This window comes from Fukomys damarensis, unplaced genomic scaffold (assembly GCF_012274545.1).
Source record: "Fukomys damarensis isolate Sample0158 unplaced genomic scaffold, DMR_v1.0_HiC HiC_scaffold_17, whole genome shotgun sequence".
Taxonomy (NCBI): domain Eukaryota; kingdom Metazoa; phylum Chordata; class Mammalia; order Rodentia; family Bathyergidae; genus Fukomys; species Fukomys damarensis.
Genome location: NW_022900929.1, coordinates 57,896,244 through 57,920,920, shown reverse-complemented (window position 1 = coordinate 57,920,920; position 24,677 = coordinate 57,896,244). Strand labels below are relative to the sequence as shown.

General features: G+C 50.1%; 1 long non-coding RNA gene across 1 annotated transcript; it reads left to right on the top strand.

Moving 5' to 3' along the window:
* Positions 1 to 4,001: 4,001 nt before the first annotated feature.
* Positions 4,002 to 6,802, top strand: LOC109118343. The gene is made up of 4 exons (XR_002025666.2): positions 4,002 to 4,083; positions 4,343 to 4,453; positions 5,064 to 5,190; positions 6,690 to 6,802. It is a non-coding gene; the product is annotated as an uncharacterized LOC109118343 (long non-coding RNA).
* The last annotated feature ends 17,875 nt before the right edge of the window (positions 6,803 to 24,677 follow it).

Genomic DNA, 24,677 nt, shown 5'->3' with positions numbered 1-24,677 from the left:
GTGTGAACCTACAGTAAAGGCTTTAATTGGAAAGTAAGAAAAAGGGGAAAGGGATCCAGCTTGAGCTGCTGGATGGGGCTCTCCCTGATGAAGAGGATCAGACTGGCCGCCAGCAAAGGAGCGGACACCGGTTTTATGAGGTGCTGGGCTGGGTTGGGGTCCAGAATCCTCCTGGCTTGAGAGGGTTTAATTCCCATAAAATGATTGCCTCTGTTTGTGGTGGTTTCAGTCCTGTGAGGCTCTGCTTTTTCTAGGGGACCCAGGTGACTACAGAGCTGGATCAGTGGCTGGTGACATCTAGGTGTCACTCCAAGGGGCAGGAGATGTGAGACTGAACGTTGTAAGGGCTGGCGGTTGGACATCTCTGTGAATCTTGAAAATGAGTGTCTCTTATCTTGGTGTCCTCGGTCTTGGAGGGGGTGGGATAGACGAGGCAAGTTTAGGGCTAATGAATCTTGTTCTGCTGACTTTTCCTAAATGATGACACATATACATCCAGTTCTCAGGTAATAATGGATACAAAATGAAGTCATGCTTGTTTTACTCACAGGTACCTACTCACAGGCTCAAAGGGAGTCCCTCGCTGTCTCAGAAGAAAATACAAATCATGCTATTTATTACTTATTTATTTATTTTCAGACTGGGTCTCACGATGTAGTCCAGGCTGGCTGAGTTCTGGGGTTACAGGTGTGCACCGTGCTTGGCACAAATCATACTTCTAATGAATAAGAAATTAAAGGCCCAGGAGTTTACTTGTCCTTTGTCCCTACGGTAGCCTCTGACCGTGCCATGTGCCTGTAAAGTCTGGGTGTTTAGGAAGTTAGTGGAGGCTCCCAATCTCTCTTGCAGGTGCCAAGTCCAGGCTTTTTTGCATTGCAGTCCCTGCCCTGACCCGGGGCTGCACACCTGTGCACCTGGGGGAGAGGCCACAGCAGGAGTCACCTGCCTCTGTGAACCAACAGGATGCTACTGGTGCAGCTGTCTTTACCCAGTGTGGACCAGTTTCGAGTATTTCCTGTTTCTCTGAGAGCTGACAGACTGAGTCCCAGGGTACCTTCACAGGCCCCAAAATGTGCCTCTGGCTACTGCTGTGGGTTCCTTTGAGGGATGGGCAGGATCCGGGCCACTTACCTGCCACTCATTGTCTGGGCTGGTGGAAGGAGGAGCTCAGGGGACCCTGAGCATCCTGGTGCCCAGGGCAGCACCTGGCTCAGGTCTCAGTGAGCTCCGGCTCCACCACAGGGGAGGAACATGCGAGGAGCTTACTAAATCCACCCACCTGGGATCTTCCTGGGAGCCCAGGACGGAGGGTGGCGTTTGTGAAGGCCCCTTCCAAACAGGTGGGAAGAGGCATGTAAGGAGAGGAGGCGAGGACCTGAAATAGCTCTCTGGCACATCACTAGTGTAGCAGTCAGGTGTTACACACACACACACACACACACACACACACACACACACACGTATGTGTGCACAGTGGATAATTCAGAGAGTTTGGTAAAGGGACTGTCATAAGGAGTGTGGCAAAGCCACAGGAGCTGCTGCGGGACCCGGATGTCAATGAGAGTCCCTGAACCATGACGCCAGGCCGGGTGAACCTGAAAGCAGTAAGGCCAAGAGATGGACACAGAGAGCCATGTGCCACCCTCAGGGGATCTGCAGCCACCCCGGAAGAGCCCACAGGGAGTGGAGAGACTAAGCCCGACCTCACGTCTGCTCTCCAGCCATCTACTCAGGAGTTTCCCACACACTGGGCACAACTGAAGGGACAGGCACAGGGTACAGAAAGCTAATGCTTAACTGGTTTTAATTTTGAAGTTGAAAGATAATTGTACAAAGATAGCTGCATCCAGATGTCCCGTGAGTCAAAAATTGTCATCCTAAAATGTCCTGTGTCTCTGGGCCTATTCGTGGAGGCCAGGCTCTCTTCTGTCAGGGTCCGGGCCGGCTGTCCCAGCCATGTAACCTCTGTCTGCTGTCCAGGAAGTCCCTCAAGGAGGTGCAGAGTGAGGCTCTGACCCTGCTCAACGACTCTGTCCCTGTCCCTACTCTTTGTAGAGCTCCACCTGAAGGAAAGCATCGACAGGTTCAAATTACTTTAAAATGATGATAAAAAGACTTCTCATCCCAACATGATCAATATTAAAGGAGTTTTATTTCTAGAAAATTAAATAAGCCCCCTATAATTGCACATAGTAAGCAACGTTCACTTTTGTTTTTAAAGCAAAAGAATGAGGAAGGTGGATTGAGGATACCTGAACCCATGTCCAGAGCACAGCATTAGGGACTGATCTTATTTTCTGCCTATAAGGAGTTGAAGAAAAGCCAATTTATGGGATACCTCCTAGCTGTGTGATCCTGGATAAGTCTCTTAACCTCTCTGTTTCTCCATCTTCTCTTTTGTAAGATGGCAATAGTCATACTATCTCTCAGGGTATTGTGGAGTTAAATGAGTTTGTCTTTGGAAAGTCCATGAGCCATGACTGGTGCATGGGAGGGTGGTGTTTAAATATTACCCCAAGGTCAGCCTAGCAAGGGAGGCTCACTGCTTTCTGAAGAAGTCTGCAGCTGCTGGAGACAAAAACTGTGCCTTCTCCTCAGTGTCCATGGCCAGCCTGCCCTTGTGTGGGGCTGTGGGTCTCCTAGTCTTCATTCCCTGAGCAGGGATGTCCCCAGAACCAGGGACCTGCCTCCTCCAGCCCAAATGCCAGACACCTAGACTGGCCCTGTGGCACTTGGTGTAAAAAAGTAGATTTTAGTGAGATTCAGAAGATACTCAGTGCTGGGCATGGTGGTGCATACCCATCATCCCAGCACTCTGGGGGGCTGAGGCAGGAGGATTGCAAATTTGAGTCCAGACAGGGCAACAGAAGACCTTGTCTCAAAATAAAAAATGAAAAAGGGCTAGAGGTGTACCTCAGTGCAGAGGCTTGAGGTTCAAACCCCAGCCCCCTACACACACACACATAAGATCACAGGCAAGAGAAAAAGTGTAGCTGGTAGAATAGTTTTTTGCTTAATATCCCCAAGGCCCAAGATTGATCCCCAGCACTGGGAGAAAAGAAATCATGCACAGAAAAGCACTAAGTTCTTCCTAGACGGAAAGTCACAGTACAGAATCCTTACTGTATCTGTGAAGCAAGCTGCATTCTCTCCGCGCTCAGCCGGGAGTGGAATGGACTAGAATAAATCAACCACAGCCCTGAGCAAGGCCCCCAGGGAGCGCCTGGGCCTGCAGAGTCCCTGTCCCAACTCCACACCTTCTGCCCGCTGTGGGAGGAGGGGACCATCAGTCCCAGTGAGCCCTGGGACTGCAGAGGGCAGGGGACAAGTCCTGTCCCAGGGGGATCCTGGGTTCCAGGAAACTCATGGATCTGAATCCAGCTGCTTCTCCTGGGAGAGATGGCTTCACGTGGGGCTGGAAGGGTCGAGGGTGAGGTGGCTGGATGCGAATCAACTGCTCCCTTCGCAAACCCAAAGCCTCGAGGTACAGCAGCCGGATGTAGGGGAAAGTGCCAAGGGAGACAAAGGGCCCCAGAGCACAGCACCTCTGACAGGGGGAAGATAAAAATAGAAGCAGAGCCATCTCCACCCCCACCCTGGCCGAGAGCGCTGTGTGACAGCCACGCTGAATGACACAGAAAAGCCCATGCAAATCACACACAGTGCGCGAATGCCAAGCGTGCAGGGCCTAGGCCAGCTGGGCACATAGTAGGTGCTCAGTCAATGCTGCTGCTGCGCACACATGCACGTGTTCAGTGAGGGCAGGGTGGACAGAGTTGTGTCGGTGGTCTGCCCTCCGCACTACTCAGATGAATCATGAGGAACCCAGTCTCCTCCTGCAGCCACACATTTGCATGGAGCGAGAGGGGCTGGATGCCGGGGAAGGACGGGGAAAAACAGGGTTAAGCCTGAGGGTTGGTGCCAACCCAGGGCTTGCATCAGAGCAGAGAGAACAGGGCGTGTACAGGGCACTTGGTGCCAGCCCCACGCCAGGCCCTTGGCATCTACTCTGTGAATCCTCACCTCAGCCCTGTCAGTAGGGTTTCAACACCTGTTTTACAGATGAGAAAACTGAGGCACAGGGTATTTAATTGGGGGAGAGGTACTGGAGATGGAACCGGGGCCTTTGCACTGAATCAAACCCCCAGTTCTGATTACTTGATTGATTTTTTTGAGACAGAGTCTCGATGTGTATTTCAGGCTGGATTTGAACTCACTGTGTAGCCCAGGCTGGCCTTGAACTTGCAGTTATTCTCCTGCCTTAGCTTCCTGAGCACTGAGATGACAGATGTGTACCACCACGACACCTGGCCTAATTTAGTTTTTCTTCTTTCTTTTTTAGAGACAGCGCCTCACTGTGTTACCTAGGCTGCGCTAAGAGCCTGGGCTCAAGCAGTCCTCCTGCCTCACCCTCCTGAGTGGCTGTGACTACGGACAGGCATGTGTGAGCCCAGTAAGTATCAGTGTCCAGAATCTAGCTAGCTGAGAGGCCCAGCCCTTCTGACGGAGGGTCCCTTGGTGTGCTGCTCAGTGTGGATTCTGAGTGGGAGCTGCAGCCGCTGGAACTGTGTGGCTCAAGGCCAGCTTGGTGAGCATGCAGCTCTGCCGCAGACGGTCAGTGCCACACCACCAGCCCTCTCCCCTCGTCCTCAGCCTCCAAAGCCTTCCCAGCAGCTGCTCTTGGAAAAGCCCCTGCCTCTGCCATGGCCATGGAGTGCTGTGTAACTTCCTTTGTGGGTCAATCCACCGCCGAGGGCTGTGACAGAGCCATGACTCAGCCCTCGGCCTGACACCGACAAGCCAGCAGCCACCTGGCGTCCAGCTGGCCCGGGGGCTGAGGAACGGCACGAGGAGATGGGCTGGGGATGCCAGGTAGATGTCCCTGTGGGGCCTGTGACTGTGACTGGGGAGACTCAGGGCCGAGACTGACCCTTGTCCAGCCACTGTGCCCATCAGCAGCTGCAGGCCTCCAGCTCAGGAATCGCACCATCAGCAGGCTGACGGAAAGGGGTCGGATGCACCCACTCCCAAGTGGGAACGCTTTCCCCACCTCTGACCCACAGGGAGACCTGCTGGAGAGTTTGCTCCTCCTAGAGAAACGGTGCAGAAGTCATTAAAACCACACAACCACCGCAGGTCACCTCGCGCAGCCTTCAAGGAATGTGCCACGTTCAGATGGGGCTCTGAAAGGTAGGAGCTGACCGAGGCAGTTAAGAAACCAGAAGCCTGAGCTTGGGCTCCTTGTTCTGAGTTGACAGCTGCTCGCCCAGAGCCCCTCAGGGTGGGGAGGCCAAGGTGCCAGTCATACTTCTGGGCAATCTGAGGTCACATGATCTTGTGTCATCCGAGATGTGACTCAGCCGTGCTTGCCAGAGCTCATTTCCAAAGGGGCGAAACTGCTCCTTGGGCGCTTTTCGGGGGAGGCTCCCCACCTCCTGCAGGGACAGGGGCTTCCCCAGGAGTACAGGTGGAGACAGAAGGAGGAAGGTCAGTTCTGTCCCCAGCCCGAACATGGCCTTAGAAGTGTCGCTGAGGGACTCAATGATGAATATGTAGCAAAGCTGCTACAAAGCCCCCCAGCCTGCCGCTTTGGTCCCACTCCTCAGGCTGGAGGGTGACGCTGGTGGCCTGAGAAGGAGCTGGATCTCCACAGAGTAAGTGACGGTCAGCTGGGGGCAGAGCACCCCCTGAACCCCATGGACCTCTCAGTCCCTCAGGAAGGTGGGCACAATCCCTGTTTGAAGGAATAGGGCCACTTGATGTCTTGGGTTTTTCTGGACTTACAAAGCGCTGCTTTTGTTGAGACTCTGGAAACCCTCTCTCTCTTTTTTTTGCCTTGAGATAGTGTCTTTCTATGTAGTCCAGCCCAGTCTCCAATATTTCTGCCTCAGCCTCCTGAGCTACCATGCCTGGCGAGTATTTCTGTTATTGTGCTGTTGTCACGCTCCTTAAAGAAAAGCTTTGTGACCGATGCTTTGAGCATCACCAAGCTGGGAGGATGAGCAGCCACTCACGGACCTCAGTCAGGCTTTGGTCAGGCTGTGCCCACAGAGTGGGTGGGACAGCCACACACACTGCAGCCTTCACCAGTCCCAGCACCTCCTCCCTGGCCAGAAACTGGATCTAGGACTGGGTCCCACAGCTGGGTCAGTTGCCACCATTGTTATTTCTGACCACAGAGAGAGGGAGGGACCGAGGCACCTGGCTTGGGTTGGCTTACTTTATTTCCTTTTCTCATCCCTTTTTCTTTGTCTGTCTTCTCCTTAATCGAATTGCCTAAGGTCAGCCTGGCAGGTGGGGACCGGAACTCAGCCAAGATGTGGCAGTGGAGAAAGAGACTTCGACTGCCACTCTCACCACAGGCAGGTCACATGACCTCCTGGATATGGGGTGTCTGAGGGCCCCCTAGGAGGTACTAGAGGCACGAGAGAAGAGAGGCCAAGGGAGGACACCAAAGGTTGAGTCGCCAGGGGAAGAGGTGCTCAGAACATCAACAGTTCAGTCAGGCTGGTCATGAGGAAGGCTCTGGGACCCACCAAGAGAGTCCGAGTGAGCTGTTCCCTGGAACAGGATGTCCCTGGGGCAGGATTTCCCACTCACTGGGGTCTTCCACAGACATGCGTTTATGCCGTTCTCTGGCCATAAAGGAAAATCCTTGTGGCAAAACCTCAAAAACTGTTGTCTCTTAGGAGGAAACCAGGACCACATTTTCCTACAAGACACCGAAAGGATTGTGATTACTCAGAACTCCCTCTCGACATTCTTGTGAACTTTTAAGAAATTCCTGGTGCCTTCTGTTCCTTTCGGAGCTGGAAGGCAAGTATGTGCTGAGTCACACAGAGACAAGGTCTCATAGCAACTGCACAAACCTTGCATAACTGTGAGTGTGTGTGTGTGTGTGTGTGTGTGTGTGTGATTTTGATAAGGAAAGGAAATGCAAATAAAGAAGGAATAACTTCTGGTAAACTTAAGTCTAAAAGATGACCTCCTACTCGCTGTCCCTCTCATCTCCTTGAAATCTCTCTTCTCAAAATCTCTTTTGGAGCTTGTTTTCCAGAGCAGCTGGCACATGTGCTTCTGTGTGAACCTCTGCTCTGGGGCTCACGATGACCCTAAGCCAAGAGATGGCTTTAGGGACTCTCCAAGCAAAAAGGGGCCCCTGAACACCAGCCTATTTCCAATTCGAAATGAAACTCCAGTCATGAAAGCGAACTAGCCAGTCCTGGCAAATACTGAAGACTCTGACGATCTGTGAGGCCTGTGCCCTCCATGCCATGGACACAGAAAGCGCCCGTCGGTGCCTCTAACTCTGGAGGTCTGTGGGAGGCTAGATGGGTCCACGAGTCCTCTGCGCCCTGCTAAGTCCTGATCCAATAGGGCATCTGCTCACGTTTGTGCCTCTGTTAGGGGCTGAGAATTCTGGAAAATGAGTCTTCCCAGGTTTCCTTGCCTGGGTGAATGTGGTTGGCAGGTAGATATCTGTCTCTATTGCTCAAGAATGACCTGTTTTTCTAAAAAAAAAAAAAAAAAAAAAAGGAGGAAAGAAAGGAAGAAAAGAAAGAAGGAAGAAGGAAGGGAGGGAGAGAAAGAAGAAAAAAGAAATAAGACATAAAAGTCCTAGATCCACCAGGTGTGGCAGTGCACACCTGTGATTCTATATGCTGAGCGGCTGAGGCAGGAAGGTCACAAATTTGAGACTAGCCTGTACAATTTAGCAAGACTCTGTTTCAAAATTTGAAAGGGCTGGGAATATAGCTCAGGGTAGAGCATTTATCAAGCATGTTTGAGGTCCTGAGTTCAAAACCCAGTATCAACCAACAAGCAAAATAAAAATCCTAGATTGTGATGTTACTAGAGTAGCTGCTGCCTACGTATTGCGATTGAGCGCTTGACTTTTTTTTCTTTTTGTGATACAAGAGATGAGACGCACTCTGTCATCAAGCTACACCCCGGCCCACTCTTGAGCTCTTGAAAGGTGAGTGGTCTGAAGTGAGGTATGGTATTAATATAAACTGTACATGGGATTTCAAAGACTTAGTTATAAAAGGAATGTGACGTTAACAAAAATAACATTTATCAATTATATGTTCAAAAGATTATGTTTTGGCATTTTGAGGAAATGAAATAGATGAAAATTAATTTCATTTTTTAAAGGTGGCTGCTAGAACACTGACAACTCCCTCTGTGGCCGGATCCTATCTCCAAGGCAGGTGTCCTGCATGGTGGCTTCCTGTGCCTGCTGTGACCCAAGCCCCGGTCCCCGTCTGTCTCCCACCAAATCCCAGCGCCCTTTCACTAAGTGGGCACAGAAGTGAACTAGCCCAGGTGTGTGATTCTTGGGTTCTCCAGTTATGATCTAAGCAGCTCCCTGAAAATCTTTATTGTTTTTTATTTGTTTGTTTGTTTGGTTTGTTTTTTTCGAGACAGGGTCTCCTTATGTAGTTGAGACTGACCTGGAACTCACTATGTAGACCAGGCTGGTTTTGAACTCACAGCGATCCTCCTGCCTCAGCCTCCCGAGTGCTGGGATTATAGGCAAAACCTTTGTTGCTTTGTAAGTAAATATTTTCTGAGAGCTGCCTAACCTTTTCAAATCCTGCATTTCATGTAAAGACACAGAAACTCCCTGCACTTGGGGACATAGCTGGTAGGTGGCTATGTGGTCATTATGGACAGTTGGGACAGCATGTGTGAGTCCTTGGAAGGTTTGGTTAGGTCACAGCCTGGACAAGACCATGTTCAAGTTGGACGCCACGTTCACTGTTTGCTTTTGGATTTTGGTACCGAGGATAAAACTTGGGATCTTGCACTTTTGAGGCAGGTGGCAGCACCACTGAACTAAATCCACTGCCCCAGGTTCAGTGTAAGTGGTACATTGCAGGAACATCACAGAACGTCCCTCCAGAGCATGCAGTGAGCAGCCCCTGTGTCTGGGAGGGAATGAGGAGTGAGTTCAATTCACTGCCGCAGGCCCCAGAGCAGGAGGCCAACTTGGTCTTTAACACAGGAAGGAAAAGGTCCAAATGCTCAGTCACCCAGGCGCGATACATTTACATAGCTGTAATTACAACGCAGCACAAGGTTTACTTTATATTACACTTCTTTCTCATCAGCGTTTTCATATTCCTGTGTAGTCCTTATATCATCACCCTTTTACATAGTTGAATAATATTTAATAATAATTGTGCCGTCTTCTAACTTTTCTTTTTAGAACATTTAGTTTCCGGTTTTGCACATTGAAATAAGATAGCAGAAACATGGAATTTGCTTTCCTTTTCTATCTTTCCTTTTGAATTTGTACTTTCCTTAAGATAAATTCTCAGAAGTAAACTCCTGCTCTAAAGGGTTTGAAGGCTTTTCTCGGTCTTGAGAGATCTTGCCAAAGCTCTATCAAAAAGGAGTGTGGGAACTTACGTTGCTCACAGCGGTGAGGGCCTTTGCCAGGACTGCGGTGTTATACGTGTGTACACATATGTGCACGTTTAAACGCTCTGTAAATGGTGAGTTGTGTTTATTTTAGTCTTTGGGGCTAAGGATCAGACTCAGGGTGTCCAGCATGATAGGCACATGCTCTACACTGAGCGCACCCCAGCCTTTCACCTGCAATGGGAAAAAAAGTTATGCCTAATTTCTATCAATGGAAAGAGAAAAGACTGGATTTTATAAAAAAAATTACAAACATCCATGAAGTGCTCAGTGGAATCTGTTGTTAAAGGAGCCCAGCAGTCTGTGGGTTTCCAAAGCACCAAAGTGATGCAAGCAGCTTTCCTGGTCCCAGGCCTGGCTGATGTTGCTCCCAGGACCTCCCCTCTGGCACTGCCCAGAACCACCGGTGGGTCCTAAACACACCAATCCACCCTCGGGGGTCACAGGCCCCTCGTGCCGCTGTAGACCTCGTCTTAGACCGGATGGGCTCCTCCTCTGTGGACAGTGACAGTGGCCACTCAGAGGGCTTCAGTAAAGCTGGATGTGATTTCCTGTCGGGCTGGTGTCCATCAGAAGGGCTCGCTGTTGCTGAGAGGGGCCCTGTGTGCCTGCTCAGCCTGGATCCCATACCAGAATGGGACTCTCCATCCATGGCAGATGGGTACCTGGGCACTGTGCCCATTCACCGTAGGAGGGAAGAAATCTCCACCCAAGCCCACGGGCCTACTTGGGCAGTAAGTTTGTGCCAGTAACGATAACCACAGCACTTGTATGAGCCAGGCCAAGCATTTTGCTTGTATCAGTTTATATAGAATTCAATTCAATTTATAAAATTATATAAGACCAAACCTTTTAGTCTTACTTTTATAGCAAAAAAATCGAAGTCACCTTGAGGAATTGTCTTTTGCTTGCACACCTAGTAACCAATGAAACCAGTATGCATGCTGACGGCACAAAATAGTACATTAATACATGCTCCTAGTTTTCAAAAGATAAAATTAAAAATCCTACACAAGCCAGGCCTAGTGGTACAGGCCTATAATCCTAGCACTCTGTGAGGCTGAGGCAGGAGGACTGCAAGTTTGAGGCCAGCCTGGGAGACTTAGTGACTTAGTGAGACCCTGTTTCAAAATTCAAAATTAAAAATTAAAAAAAAGAAGCCAGGGGTGGTGATTCACATCTGTAATCCCAGTACCCTGGAAGCTAAAGCAGGAGGATCGCCAAATTCAAGGCCAGCCTGGGTCACATAGTTCAGTACCCTGTCTCTAAAAACAAACAAACAAATAACTTCAACAACAATTCTTAAAGGGGTGGGAGATGTAGCTCAGAGCAAAGGCCCTGGTGTCAATCCCCACTACTGTAAAATAAAAATCCAACACAGAATGTGTACAGTAAAACTTATAATACCTCTTTATTATTCCTTTTCAAGTCTCCTTTCCTCCACAGAGGTAACCACTCCTCACTGAGTATTTACACCCCTTCCCACCTGTCTCTGAGGTTGATACAATCTTAGGAGCTGAGAGGACTTTCAATTCAAAACGCACATGCTTCTGCCCGGGGTGCAGCTTGGTGACAAAGAGCAAGGTCCTGAGTTTCATCCCCAGCACACACACATATAATGATACTACAAGAGTAAATGTTATACTTTTGACTTGCTATCACCGCTTGTCAAAATGTCTTAGAGCTGAGGGCTGGGGAGTTCAATCCCCGGTACCAAAACCAAAACAAAAACAAAAACAAAAATTTTAGAGCTGAGCCTGGGGGCACTCGCCTATAATCCCGACTCTCTGGGAGGCTGAGGCAGGAGGATTACAAGTTCAAACTCAACCTGGGCAATTCAGTGACTTAACAAGATTCTCTCAAAATAAGTAAGAAAAGGGAGGTTAGGAATTCAGGACCTGAGTTCAATCCCCAATATTATACACGTGTACACGCACACATGCACACTCACACGCACATGCACTCACACACACAGATTGTTTCAAGTCAATGTATGTACATCTATTTACTTTTTTTTTTTTTTGGTACTGGGTGTAACTTAGGTCCTTGCACTTGCAAGGCAGGCAGCAGCACCACTCAGCTAAATCCCTGACCCCTTTATCTGCCTTTTAAGGACTCCAGAGTATGAATGTGCTGTAAGTTATTTATCTGGCTCATATCTGATGATCACTGGAGTTGCTTCTAATATTTTGCTAAACAGTGCTGTGGTGAGCTTCCCTGTATGAGCCTGTGCGAAATGTCAGATGATGCAGTCCCAAAGTGAGACTGCCAGGCCCAGTTGTATCCCCTTTCACATGTCAATGTCACCTAGTTGTTCTCCAAAAAAAGATTGGGCTCATTTTTATTGCCCCCAGCAGGGCCTGGGAGCACCTGTTCCTCCACACCCCCACTCTGAATCATAGGAATCTGTAAAGTTTTTACTCATAGAGTATTTGGGAAATGAGACCTCTTTGTTTGAATTGGAGTTGATTTTGTTTGCTTTCTGTGTGCAGTTGTTCATGTGTTGCTGGGCTTCTGAATTGTTTTTTCTGGTCCCATGCAAGCATTTGGATTCTTCTCAGTAATAACCTAAACTGATCTTTGAAACTCTTTATTGATCTCACCTTTGAGCTTAGGTAGATTTTGTTGAGAAATAGGAGTCTCCATTTCCAGGGCAGGTGCAGGTCTATCCGGAGTTGTCACGGTCCCTGTGGAACTTGGCAGGGTGACACCAGCCCAGCCAGTGACAAGAGCACTGGCTTTCTGCCTCTCCCTGCATGTGCTTGCTCACTGGTCCTGCCTAGCTCCACCCCACAGCCCCTCAGGTGCCTCCGCCCCAAAGATGAACAGGTCAGCAAACTTGCCTTTGGAAAGCTCTGGAATTTTATCACCACCCGGAGGGTGGCTGTGACTCAGAAGTGATGTCTAAGGCTGTCCACGTGGAAAGCACTAATTCCTTGCACAACCTTCTCACCACCACCCCAGCCCAAGGCCAGCAGAAGTGCTCTCCGTGCTTCCTGTCTCTTATCCCTTGGTCCTGCTTCTCCCTCCACCTGATTGGCAGCTATAAAAATAAAAGTCACAGATGCTAAACCTTCCCAATAGTACAAAAGTACTCCATGAGAACAAACACAGATCTTTTCATTCTTTGTGTGTATGTAAACACACATGAATTTGTATATAGATTTTTTTTTGAAAATGCGAATGGGAGACATTCGCAACAGTTTTATACCTTGCTTTTTTAAAATGATCTCTCCTAGTTGTCCCCCACCGGCCTCTGGTATCAAGGATCAAACTCGGAACCTTGCACTTGCCAGGCAGGCGCAGCACCACCGAGCTACACCCCCAGCCCTTACACCTTGCTTTCTAAAAAGTTAACTACACTTCTCAGAGATCTGTCACACAACATTCCATTTGTTTATCTAGTATCCAGTCCCCTATTCATAGACATTTGGGCTGTTCTTTCTTTCTTTTTTTTTTTTTTTTGCCATTACAAACAATGTCACTTGAAGAAACATCCCTGAGGATGTGTGGAGATATATCTGTAGGGTAAATTCCTACAACTGGAATGACAGGGTCAAAGGAAATGTGCACTGCACTTTTGAAAGATATTGACAAATTGCATTTGATGAGGTTATGCCAATTTATGCTTTCATCAACTGTCAGCAAGGGAGGGTGCCCTGTCCTATCACCTGCATCAGACTTTATTAAACTTGTAAGACTTTGAACTGATACAATCTTAGTCCTTTCTGACTGGTAGAAAATAGTGTCTCACTGTGATCTTAATTTGCATTTCTTAAATTATGTTGGAGAAATGTTAACTTTCAAAAGTTAAGAGATCATCTGTATTTCTTTTTCAGTGAACTCCCTATAACCTTTAGGAACTATCCTACTAGTTGTCAGGCTTTATCACTGACTTATAAGAGTTCTTCAAATATGGAGGAATTTGATATTTTTGTTATATGTGATATAATCATTCCCCCCAGCTTGTTATTTGTCTTTTGTTTGTAGGCTTCTATTATGTAACTTTTATCCTTATAGATTCTGGGTTGGAACTTTTTTTTTTTCTTTTGAGACAGGGTCTTACTATGTAGTTCAGGCTGACCTTGAACTCACTGTGTAGCCTAGGCTGGCCTCAAATTTGCAATGATCCTCCTGCCTCAGCTTCCCAAGTGCTGGGATTACAGGCATGCGCCACTACACCTGGTCCCCGGGTTAGAATTTCTGTGCAAATACTTGATAGTTCAAGAATTAATTTTTGTATCTTAATCTTCTTTCTTTGCTTTAGTTCCTGTTATTGAAGTGACAGACACTTCATCCAGAGAATGGCAGCTCCTGCCCCAGCTCCCAAGTCCAGGTGCATAGTATACGGGAAGAGGCTGGCGCTCATCAGTCCTAGGCCAGCTGTCTCGCTGGCACTGTGGCTGGGAGTTCTGGGCTGACACGGGCCCCTCCAGCTCTTCTCTCCTTGCCTGTCCACCCCCAAGGACCAGGACTCTAGTGCTGCAGAGGCCCTTCGCCTGCAGACACCACAAGGCTGTTCCCAAGTGGGCCTCCAGCTCCTCCTCAGCCTGGCCCCTTCCCCAGGAATTCACCACCGTCTCCTCCTAGCTCTCCTGATACCCCCAGCTCGGCCCCCTTGCCAAGCCCAGGGACTCGGTCCAATTGCAGAGGTTGGGCCTCATTAATTCTCTTTAAGCATCGTCAGAAACTTAGACCTGTGTCTTTTTTACACTCCTCTAAGGAGTTGGAATTCAGCAACTCAAAGGTCTGGAAGATTTCCTTTCTGTACTTTTCCCTCCTCTTTGTGCTCTCACAATCCTTCCCTGAGGCAGTGTGTGTGTGTGTGTGTGTGTGTGTGTGTGTGCGCGCGCGCGCGCGCGCACTACCTGGGCTGGCACTGGCTCAGGAGCAGACCTTGGCCAGATGTGAGGCAGAATTCAGCTGTGAGCACCCAGGGCCTCCCCTGTCAGAGGCTCTCAGAGGCCCCCTCACCGCTCCACTTAGACCTTAGAAGCCCTACGTGACAGCACCTGGGCTGCCGTGGGTGTGTACTCGCCGGCGCCCCTTCCCCTTCCCGGGAAGCCCCATGGTGGGCGGGGCTGCCCGTCCTGCTGTCCTCTGTGGCCCCTCCTCGGGGCTGCACATCCGGGCCACTCAGCCTTGGGGCTAGGGAAGCCCTACTCTTCCTGTCCTCGGTGCTAGGGAAGAAGACCCCAGGGCAGAGAGCTTCAGCGAGGAGGTATTCAGAGGATCCTGCAAATGGCTTCGTAGGCTGCGCTTTGTCCTGAAGACTTACCTTCCCCCATCCTCAAGGAACCAGGGGCTTTCTCTGCAGAGAGCACTCTTTGGAGAGGCCTCCTACCACCCAGGAGTGGTGCTGGCCTCTGTCCCTAACTTGCTGGGGTTTCTTCAGGCCAGGAGGTAGTGACCTCCCCACAGCAGTGCTTCTGAGCCTGGGGCAGGCAGGAGAGGAGGCCGCAGCAGAGGCTCCAGGGTCGTCCTTCTCCTGTGCACAGCCTGCTCCGTCCTTCCCTACTGAACCCAGCTTCTACCTTTCCTCTGCCTCCCCAGCAACCAGCGCCTCACCTCTCAGCCTCTCGGTGAAAGGGTCAGGATGGACCTTTCTGGGAGGCCCCACATTTCCAGGAAATGGATGTTGTACTGTGACGCCCCACACACAGAGGGTCCCCCTGGCCAGCATCTGCCCTCTCTGGCCCTCTCTCTTCCCTGGGCAGGCCCAGATCTCGGCACAGCCTGCCTCTCCAGCCATTTCTATGTGTCCCCTGCAGCAACCTCTGAGAGCCCGTCCTGCCAGCTGACCTAGTTTTGCTGGCCTGGTTCTGCACCTGTGGTTGTTTCTCCCAGGGCCTTACGTTCTTTTATGTTAACAAATCCTCTCTTCTCAGAGCTTGGTCTTGTCTTAGGGTCTCTGGCCAAACTCCTGGCTGAGCTGTATGCATTTGTGCAGATTCAGACTTGAAGATCCAGTCCCACCTCTGGTACTGATTGCCTGAGCCCTGACTCCCTGAGCCTCTTTCTTCATCAGTAAAACCGTGAGAAAAACACACCACTACTTCACAGGGTGGTCAGGACTCCAAAAGCATTTTTCATTACAATTTACTCTGCCTTATCTAGTACCAGTGGTTTTCCCAGTACTGGGGATCCAACCTAGTAAAATGGAAAGGAACAAAGGATAAAGCAGAGACTAACAGCTGCTGGCTGGCGGGTCCCAAGGCTTGGCCCTCCTGCTAAACCCGTGAAGGTCACCGTGCCGGAAAGAGGAACCGCTGAGACAACACCTGCCTGTACCTCCCTGTCTCCACGCGTCTTAAAGATAAACTGTAAAAAAGGCAACATTACCTTCACCTCCCTACCCTTTGCTAAATTCTGCATCTGTGCCATTCTGCTTGCTTCCCTGGCCTGGTTAAAGAACAGATAAATATGAGAACAAACTTGGAAACAGGGCTCAGACTCTGGAAGGTGACTTCTGCTGGGCCTGCTAGGGAGCAAACCCGCCCTTCCCTTCAGTTCTCTGAGTGCCGCTCTTTGGTCTGCCTGCCTTCCGAGTGCCGTTTCACTAGGGCTACTGTACCACTGTGCTACATCTCCAGCACTTTAATTTTTTTTTTTAATTTGGAGGCAGGCTCTCATTAAAGCTAGTAAGTTGCCCAGGCTGGGCTCTTATGTCTGGGGGAGAAGGACTTTACCATTTTCTTCCTTGTTCTACAGCTCTTTCTTTTCTTTTCTTTTTTTTTGTTTTTTTTTATTAGAAAGTGAAGATGGGGCCAGGGATTTAGATTACTCACAAATTCAAGGTCCTGAGTTCGATCCCTGGTACTGGAAAAAAAAAGTGAAGATAGTGGTGGCAGTGTTAGAGAGGGAAAACAGAACAGCTTATGGATGGGAAAACAAAAAGGTGCTGGGCAGCCTTGGCACCCGCCCCAGTAAGGGCCAACAAACAGCCTTGCGTGAATGAAATTTGCAAACTTGTTGGGAGCCCCTCACCTACAGGCCTGGTGGGGCCACCTGGAGCCTGCCGCAGGAAAGCAGCCCCATCAGCCAGGGGCATCAGCCCTCTTTGTTTCCCTGTGTTACCGCAGTTTATTGCATCTGCAACATAGGCTGCCAGGCCGGGAGGAGGGGGCCTCAGAGAGACGTGTGCTGGGCTACTGTGGAGCCAGGAGTGATGGAGCAGAGACGGCAAGTATGGAACCCTGGGGTCAGCAAAACCTGAGGGCCTGAAGTCCACAGGAGTTGGTACAGCTCACCAGGAGGCAGAGCGAGAGGTGCCTGGAAAGAAACAGGAGGTTAGAAGCAAACCAAATATAGTTCTGAATGAATTCTATGTTACATACGTTTAATAAGGATAAAGCAAAACATTTCCATAGGTGAACTGTGGGAAGAATAGGGTGATCGCGAAAGATAGGGAGGGAAACTTTCCACGGAATACCCTTTTGTAGCCAATGAAATCTTTTCACAAAGTGAATGAAAGTAGACTATGAGAAGTAGTAAGTTGATAAGGCCCAGGACAATGTAAGCTTTGTCCCACCTACATATAGCTCGGGGGCTGTGCAGAGTAGTAGCTGCCCATTTACACAAGTAGAAGCACCAGGAATTTTTGCAGGGGCCTGGTGTCGACCAGCAGGAACACTAGCGTTACTTCCTGGAACCCGGAGGAAAGAAACTGGACCTTCCTTCCTGGGTCACAGCCCAGCCTAGGCAACCTCAAGCTCCTTTGGGAGGGCCTCAGGGGAAAGAATACTTCTCCTCCTCCCTCCCTTTTGTCTCTCTCTGGGACTCCCCCTAGCCCAACCCCGAAGGCAGCCACAGGGCAGGGGCTGTGTTCACACAGTGAGGGGTCCCCCTGCTTCCTCCCCTTAGGCACCTCCGTTTGTGTCTGTCACTGGGGAAAGCAATTACCCTCAGCCTGGAATGAAACTCAAACGTGATACACAGGAATAACGACTATTGAAGCTGGGTTGCACAGGACGTAAAAGCTTTCTGTCTTCCACTAAGGCAGGGTCCTATTGAGCAGGGCCCTGCAAGAGGAAGGAGAAAACCAGCAACGGGTGCCAGGCCTGCCTGGTCCGTGGGAAGAACAGTGACATTTATTGAGTATCTCTACGCTGGGCCTTGCCACGCACATGGACCGGACCAAGCGGAATCCTCCGCGTCTTACAAAGGAGGGGCTAAAGCTCAGGAGAGTGTGACGCTCCCTGCCCACGGCCACACAGCTACAAAGGGGCTGACCCCTAGGCCTCACTCTCACTTCTACACCCTTCCGAGCTGCAAGATTTGTTTACAGCGTCATGGCCCACGAGCAAGATTTATAAAATGCACCATCAAAAACCTCTATTTAGTAGAATTTCCTCTGAATTTGCAAGATACCTCCCCACATATACAGAAGGCAAATTCCCACTGAAGAATAGGATGGTCTGCAGAGAAGAGTCAATGAAAGTATCAAAAATGTTAAATTTATTAACTTTAAAATACAATTTTGAGCTGGGCATGGTGGTGCACACCTGTAATCCCAGCACTCGGGAGGCTGAGGCAAGAGGATTTCCATGAGTTTGAGGCCATCCTAGGTTACATAGTGAGTCCAAAGACAGCTGGAACTGCATAGCAAGACCCTGTCTCAAAAAAAATTTTTTTTAATTTTGAGAAAACATTCACACAATAGGAAAGACACTGATGAGAACACTAAAAAAATTACAACTTTGAAGAGGACTACGGAGAATTTAATGGAAAATTTAAAATATGTTGAAAAGTACATGCATTTTTTTTCAGAAAAATACTAGTGGAATTTATAGTAAGAGATAGTTAAGAAAATGATTGAAGTAAAGGAAATCTTTATTTACTTACCTTCTTGGAAACTGGGTCTCACACATGCTAGTTAAATTCTCTGGCACTGAGCTAAATCCGCCCTTTTTGTTATTTTTAAACAAATACAATTTTTAAAAATTTGCTTTACTGAGCAACTGTTATTATTACTATTTTTGTTTTGTTTTGTTTTTTGAGACAGGGTCTCACTATGTAGTTGAGACTGACCTGGAACTCACTGTGTAGCCCAGGCTGGTCTCGAACTCACAGAGATCCTCCTGCCTCAGCCTCCCCAGTGCTGGGATTACAGGCATGCTCCACCACGCCCAGCTGAGCAATTTAATTTTAAAGAAATTATTTATTTATTGCAGTGCTGGGAATTGAACCCAGGGCCTCACACATGGTAGGCAAGCACACCACTACTGAGCTCTACATTCCCATCCCCTAAATAATTTTATTTTTGAAAATAGTTTTGAACTATATTTTATTAATTTATTACTATATCAAACTATTATTGTCATTATTATTATTATTATTATTACTATTATTATTAATGTTTTGTTTTTGATATCAGGGATCGAACTCAGGTCTTTGTGTTTGCGAGGCAGGCAGCAGAACGCACTGAGCTAAATCCCCGGCCCTGTTATTATTATTTGTAATGAGGTCTCACTACTTTGGATTTAGCCTCCCAAGTGCTGGGTCTATAGATGCATGCGTCATTCTATAAGTCCACCAATATAATAAAATCAATTTCTTAGACAATAAATGCTCAAAACTGTTTTGAAATCCAAAGCCACCCCATCTGTCACTGGGTCTATGAGTTACTTCCTTGTTCTCTGTCCCCGCCCCTTCACAAAAGAAAAGCTGATTTATCCCCATCAGCCTTGGCTCATGATGAATGCAGATGATGGACGGATGGCATATTTGAAGGACAAATTGGCCAATGTGGAGAGGACCTGGTGACGAGCCTGGAAAGCCCGTTGAGCTACACAGTGTATGCTTTGACCCTGAGGAGATGCAATTTTACCTACAGGATGGTGCAAAATCCACTGGTGTGTTTGTTGGACAAGAGAATGAGGGGACACGAGGGGTTTTAAGGAAGATTTATGTCACCAAGGAGTGAGGAACAGGGGCCAATGTCAGGGTCACTATGGAGGGGTGGGGAGCTCATGGCGACGGTGTCTTTGAGAGGGGCAAAGGCGGAGAAGGAAACCAAAGAGGTGGCCAGAAGAGAACTGGTGGGATCCCATGGCTGCCTGGGCTGGCGGGGGACCAAGCAGCTCTCTTGGCAGCGACAAGGAAGTCTCGAGGAAGCGCAAACCTTCTCCTTCTGTGTTTCAAATATACCGCTCTCCTCCAAAGGGGGCAGTGTGTTGAGATTCTTTCTCAAGTCAGCATCTGGGTCTCCGGCTTGCTGTGGGTCTTCCAGAGTGTCGGCACAGCCTGGAATCACTCCAAGGATGAAGGAGAGTCACTTACCAGCACCTGCCCAGTTCTCCATGGCCACACACGCCCAGGACTGGTAATAAGTGGACAAGAGCCAGGGAGTGTGTGGAGGGATGGGGCCGTGGCCAGTGGAGGCCTTGAGACCTGTGCGGGTCAGTGGAGGCCCTTGAAGTCCTGCGCAGTGGGTTCCTCAAAAGCAAAGCCACTTGAAACATGCCATCTGGGACAGCTGGGGCTCTGTGGCCAGCCCCCAACAGCCCAAAGGCTTCTGTTACAGAAACCCCCAGCCAGCAAGGGCAGCTGCTGGCTGGAGACACTCAGAGACGCACCTTAAACTCAGCTGGCCATCACTGGGGCTGGAACGGCTGGGGACAAGCGGCTGAGACTACGGGAGTGACGCCAGGGAGACAGTCCCCAAAGCCTCGCTGACTTCCAGACCCATCCCCAAGTTCTGGGCTCTCCTTTTCATTCGGTTCCTGTATTCTCTTTCTGTAGTCAGCGCTTGCTTTTACCCAGTGAAGAAAGGTCGGAGGGCTGACAGCCCTGAGGAGCAGCCAACAAGTGCGGAAGGCAGGGCCTTGGCGAGCACAGTGTTGCCTCTGTGGGAGCGGCCGGCTGATCACACTCAGCTGGCAGCCAGGCGGAGGGAGTTTCCCAGCTCCCCCGCCTCCTCCTTCTGTGTGGTAGCCTGGTAGCTGCGGTGGGGAGGTGTGGGGACAGAAGGGCCCTGAGCAGGCGGGACTAGGCCTTGCAGAGGAGCCAGGCCCAACCTACAGCTGAGTCCACCAAGAACTTGATTTAGAATCTGGGGAAGAGGGGCAAGTCCAGCTTGCTCTAGGATCCAGGGTTTTTCCAAGGGGAGTGATTGTCCTAAAGTTCACCCAGCTGGATTATGATAGAGCCAGAAAGGGACAGAATGCTCTGGTGGAGAAATGTACTCTGTCTGCCTTTTTTTTTTCCCCCCCCAACAAATCTTGGGGACTTTCCCGGGGTCAGAGCTGCTGCAAAGGGCCAGCTGTGCAGGTGTGGCCAGGGCCTGCGTGGGGTGAGCCCAGCATGTGTGGGGCCTCGTCTGTCCGGACCATCAGTCGCCCTGCTCCACATCACACCACAGCCCTGCGCAGAGCAGTGTCGAGTGCCTGCCAGGGAGGTCAGGTCAGGGAGGGCAGCTCATCATACATGTGCCCGTCTCTGGGACAGCTGCTGCCTCCGGCACCCTTCTGCAGAGGGAGGGTGGGTGTCCAGGACCAGGGCACCCACAACACTCAGGACTGCACACCAGGCTTGGGCACCGTCACGTCAGGCTCCTGGGCCGAATTCCCGGGTTTCCCTCCCTGCCCAGGCTGTTTGCTGTCATGCCCTTCCTTGCTCCTGTGCTAACTCCTGTCCCTGTCCTGAGGTCACCTCGCAGAACCAATGGGATTTCATCCCATGTGCTTGAGTCATACAGAACTAGAATGAAGCATGAATCTATGTAAGCTGACTGAGGTCATAAACCAGTGTGACATGTGCACTTGACCTGGAAAACACAGACCAGGGGGCCGGTATCTGTCACGTGAACATTTGGGCGCAGGACCACTTATTTAATTTCATACCTGCCCTCACCTAACTCACAAGGATTTTAGATTCACGGCAAACTTCGATGGACCTCCCTGGCTCCCTCTTTGCCACTGTCTCTGAAGACCCAGTCAGGAAGCAAATGCACCACATTCCCACTCCTGGGCTTGTGTCCGACTAGCAAGACAGACCACAGGACAAGCAAGCAAACGAACAAACAGTCCGGGCGTGGTGGCACAACACTTGCAATCCCAGCATTTGCAAGGCCGAGGCAGTAGGATGGAAGTGAGCTGTGGCTGGCCTGGAGCTACACAGTGAGTTCAAGGTAAGCCTGAATTACACGGCAAGACCCTGTCTCAAAACAAAAACAAAGAAACCTGAAAACAAACAAAGGACATCATGGCAAACAGCAGTAACATCAGGGAGGAAATGGCATGCTGGAGTAGAGAGTAAGGGGCCTACTTTAAGCACTAAGGTACTGACTTCTGAAATAAGAGTTACAACCTACCCCAATCTATGTCAAAGGAAAACAAGCCTTGAACTACCTCAGACCACAGAGCTAAAACAAGAGCCAACTTTCCTGCCCACACCTCCTCCAAGCCATGCTTCGCCAGGGCAGAGCCTGCAAGGGCATTGTGCCCTGGTGGGAGGCCTGTGACAGACGTGCGGGCTGTGACCATGGCGGACATGAGGGACGTGACCAGGAGACAGACAGATGTGAGGGATGAGCCAGCTCCAGGCACCACAGGGAGGGAGGGAGGGAGGGTCCAGTTCTACCTCAGGGAGGCAGGAAGGAGTCATGGACAAGGTGAGGGCTGGGGTTGGTTTTGAAAGCTGGATTCAAATTTGCAGGCTGGTGGGGGAGGGATCTAAATGGCACAGAGGTGCACCGGAGGAAGGGGTACGCTGGCATGGGGTACAGCAGAGGACTAAGGCCAGGTGAGGTGTGGCCTGGGGCCTCTCCCAGGGCAGGAGGCCAGACAGCACCCAAGCAGAGGATGTCAGCCCTCATGACTCCTTCTGCTAGGAGATCGCACATGTTAAAATATAACCCCCCCAGCCATTTTATATCTTATTTCCGGGTTCTTTCCTGACTCTGAGTCCTTTCTCCCACCGAAATTGTAAAGCGCGAAATTCAAATGACAACCTGGCTTTCGATAGGATAACAAAGACCGCTTCTCCCAAGGAAGGATCTTCCGTTGCCTGTCCTATAAATATCCCAGTATTTCCTCTTCTCGCTCTCTCGCTCTCTGCCTTCCTGCCTCCCGCTCGCCTCCCTACAATAAAGATCTCCTGCCGGACCTCTCGGTGGGTAAGTGGCATAATTGGGCAAGGGGCACCCAAAGGGGGCTCGAGACCCCTTTCACCTTCCCCTCCCTGCCACCTCTGCCACGCGTCTGTGTCTCCCTTGGGGTTTTCCCAAACTGTGAACAGGCCAGAGGCCTGCAGAGCTCAGCCAGATTATGGGGAGGAAGGCCTTGGAGCAGACCCTAGGAGGAGGCTGCCTCTCTTCTCACCTGGTAGGCCTCTTCGTCTGCAGAGGGTATGAGGACCCAGGAGAGAATACTGCTGCTGCTGCAGTTGCTGCATTTTGCCCGTAGCACAGATCCCGGGAATGAAGTGGCAGTCTAAAAAAGAAGAGATTGGTGCTCTGTACAAAGCTGGACGTGGCCTGACTCTGCAGGCTATGAGAGTTGCCTGGGAGCTGTTAACATGAAGATACCCTGACCCTCCTCTCCTCTGAGAACAGAATGGCTAGGGAGGCACCTAGGAGTGCAAAACTAAGAGGCGCCCAGGCAGTTCGGATGGAGACAGCAGGCAGGTGGGCCCAGAGCCTTGGAAGTTGGGCCCCCTGGCCCAGTGCCACCACAAAGTTTGGGAACTGGGGGAATCCTGTGGGCCCCGGAGTTCAGGAAACCCCAGGGCTTTTCCTCTGCTGGGTGCCAGTCCCCTCAAGGTGCTCTGCGCGACATCTCAGCAGGGGTCTCCCCCTGGCATCCCTGCCTACTTCATTTGCACTCCAGCAACTGAAGCAAAGGTTACACTAAGCCTGGAACCCCCACCCTACCCCAAATTGACAATAATATTTTTTCCAGAAGAAAAACAACTTGAATAAAGCAAACAAACATTTGCAGTAGCCATGGCTCTGGGAATCCAAGGCTGAAATGTATTTTGTGTACACAAAGTCATAGGCCTTGGCCTCTCAGCACTTACAGTTTATAATGACACAGTCACGGACAAAGAAAGAATACTCTAGAAGAAAGGCTTGAAACCACTGGACAATAGAAAGCGCTTACAGCACTTGGAAGCTAGAGGCAGTAAGGTGTATGTTCTCTCTTCCCACAGAAGCAGCAGGAAGGGTGAGTACTCTGGTGGATGAAGAAGTCAGGATGGGATCCAGAGGCCCAAGGAAGATCCAGTGCTGGGTAGGCCAAGGGTGTTACTTCAAGCAGCACCCCCTGTCCCGGTGAGAGGCCAGTGGAGAGGAGGTACACAGAGCTTGTTTGGGAGTAGATGAGTACATTGCTCAAGCTTGTGAGCCTCAATTAAGATTCTTAGCTAGGGAGCTGGGAGTGTAACACAGGGTAGAGCACTTGCTGAGCATATGAATGAGGTCCTGGGTTCCATCACCAGCACCACACCAACATAAACAAAACAAAAACAGTCTTAGTCTTCTGCAGCCTGCTATCTCCTAGATTCTGAACTGCAGTCCAGGAATGGGGTAGGGAGGCCCCATCGGGGCTGTCCCAAGGTCCTCGCTGAGGCTGGGCAGAACTAGGCCTGTGTTAGGACTTGCTGAACTGTACCACACGGAGGCACAGACTTTGCCCTGTTCTCCCCTACCCAGCCCCAGTCCTAGCTCTGGCTTGTGGCCTTTCATCCCTCAACAGTCGCCATGTGAAGGGGCAGGAAGGGGCAAGAAGGGGCAGGAAGGAGCTGCCCCACCTGAGTAGGAGCCAGGCCCATGGGCCCAGCCCCAGAGCCCTACTCCCACTGGTGAGACTCATGCAGCCAACCACAATGAATAAATTTAGTTGCATGATGCCATCCAACAGGAGGCAAAGTCTGCTTTTAAGTCACAAGACAAAGTTACTTTGCTTGCTTATTAGGCAACATGCCTCCTTTGGTCTACATCCTAATTTGGAGTCGCACACAGGAAGGCTTCACCTCTGTTATCATCTGCTATTGTCTGTCCCCACCAGACAGTCCTAGGCCAATCCAGCGAGTTGAGCTGGGTACAAAGGCCCAGTTCTCTTTGATGACTCAAAGGATCCTTTGGGCCTCCCTTGTTAAGGGTGGAAAGAAACTCTGAAACTTGGAGTTTGCAGTTGGATAAGAATGGATTAACTGGGTCAGGGATTTATCTCAGTGGTGACGCCGCCTTCCTCGAAAGCGCAAGAACCCAAGTTCAGTCGCCCGGTACCAAAAAAAAAAAAAAAAAAAAA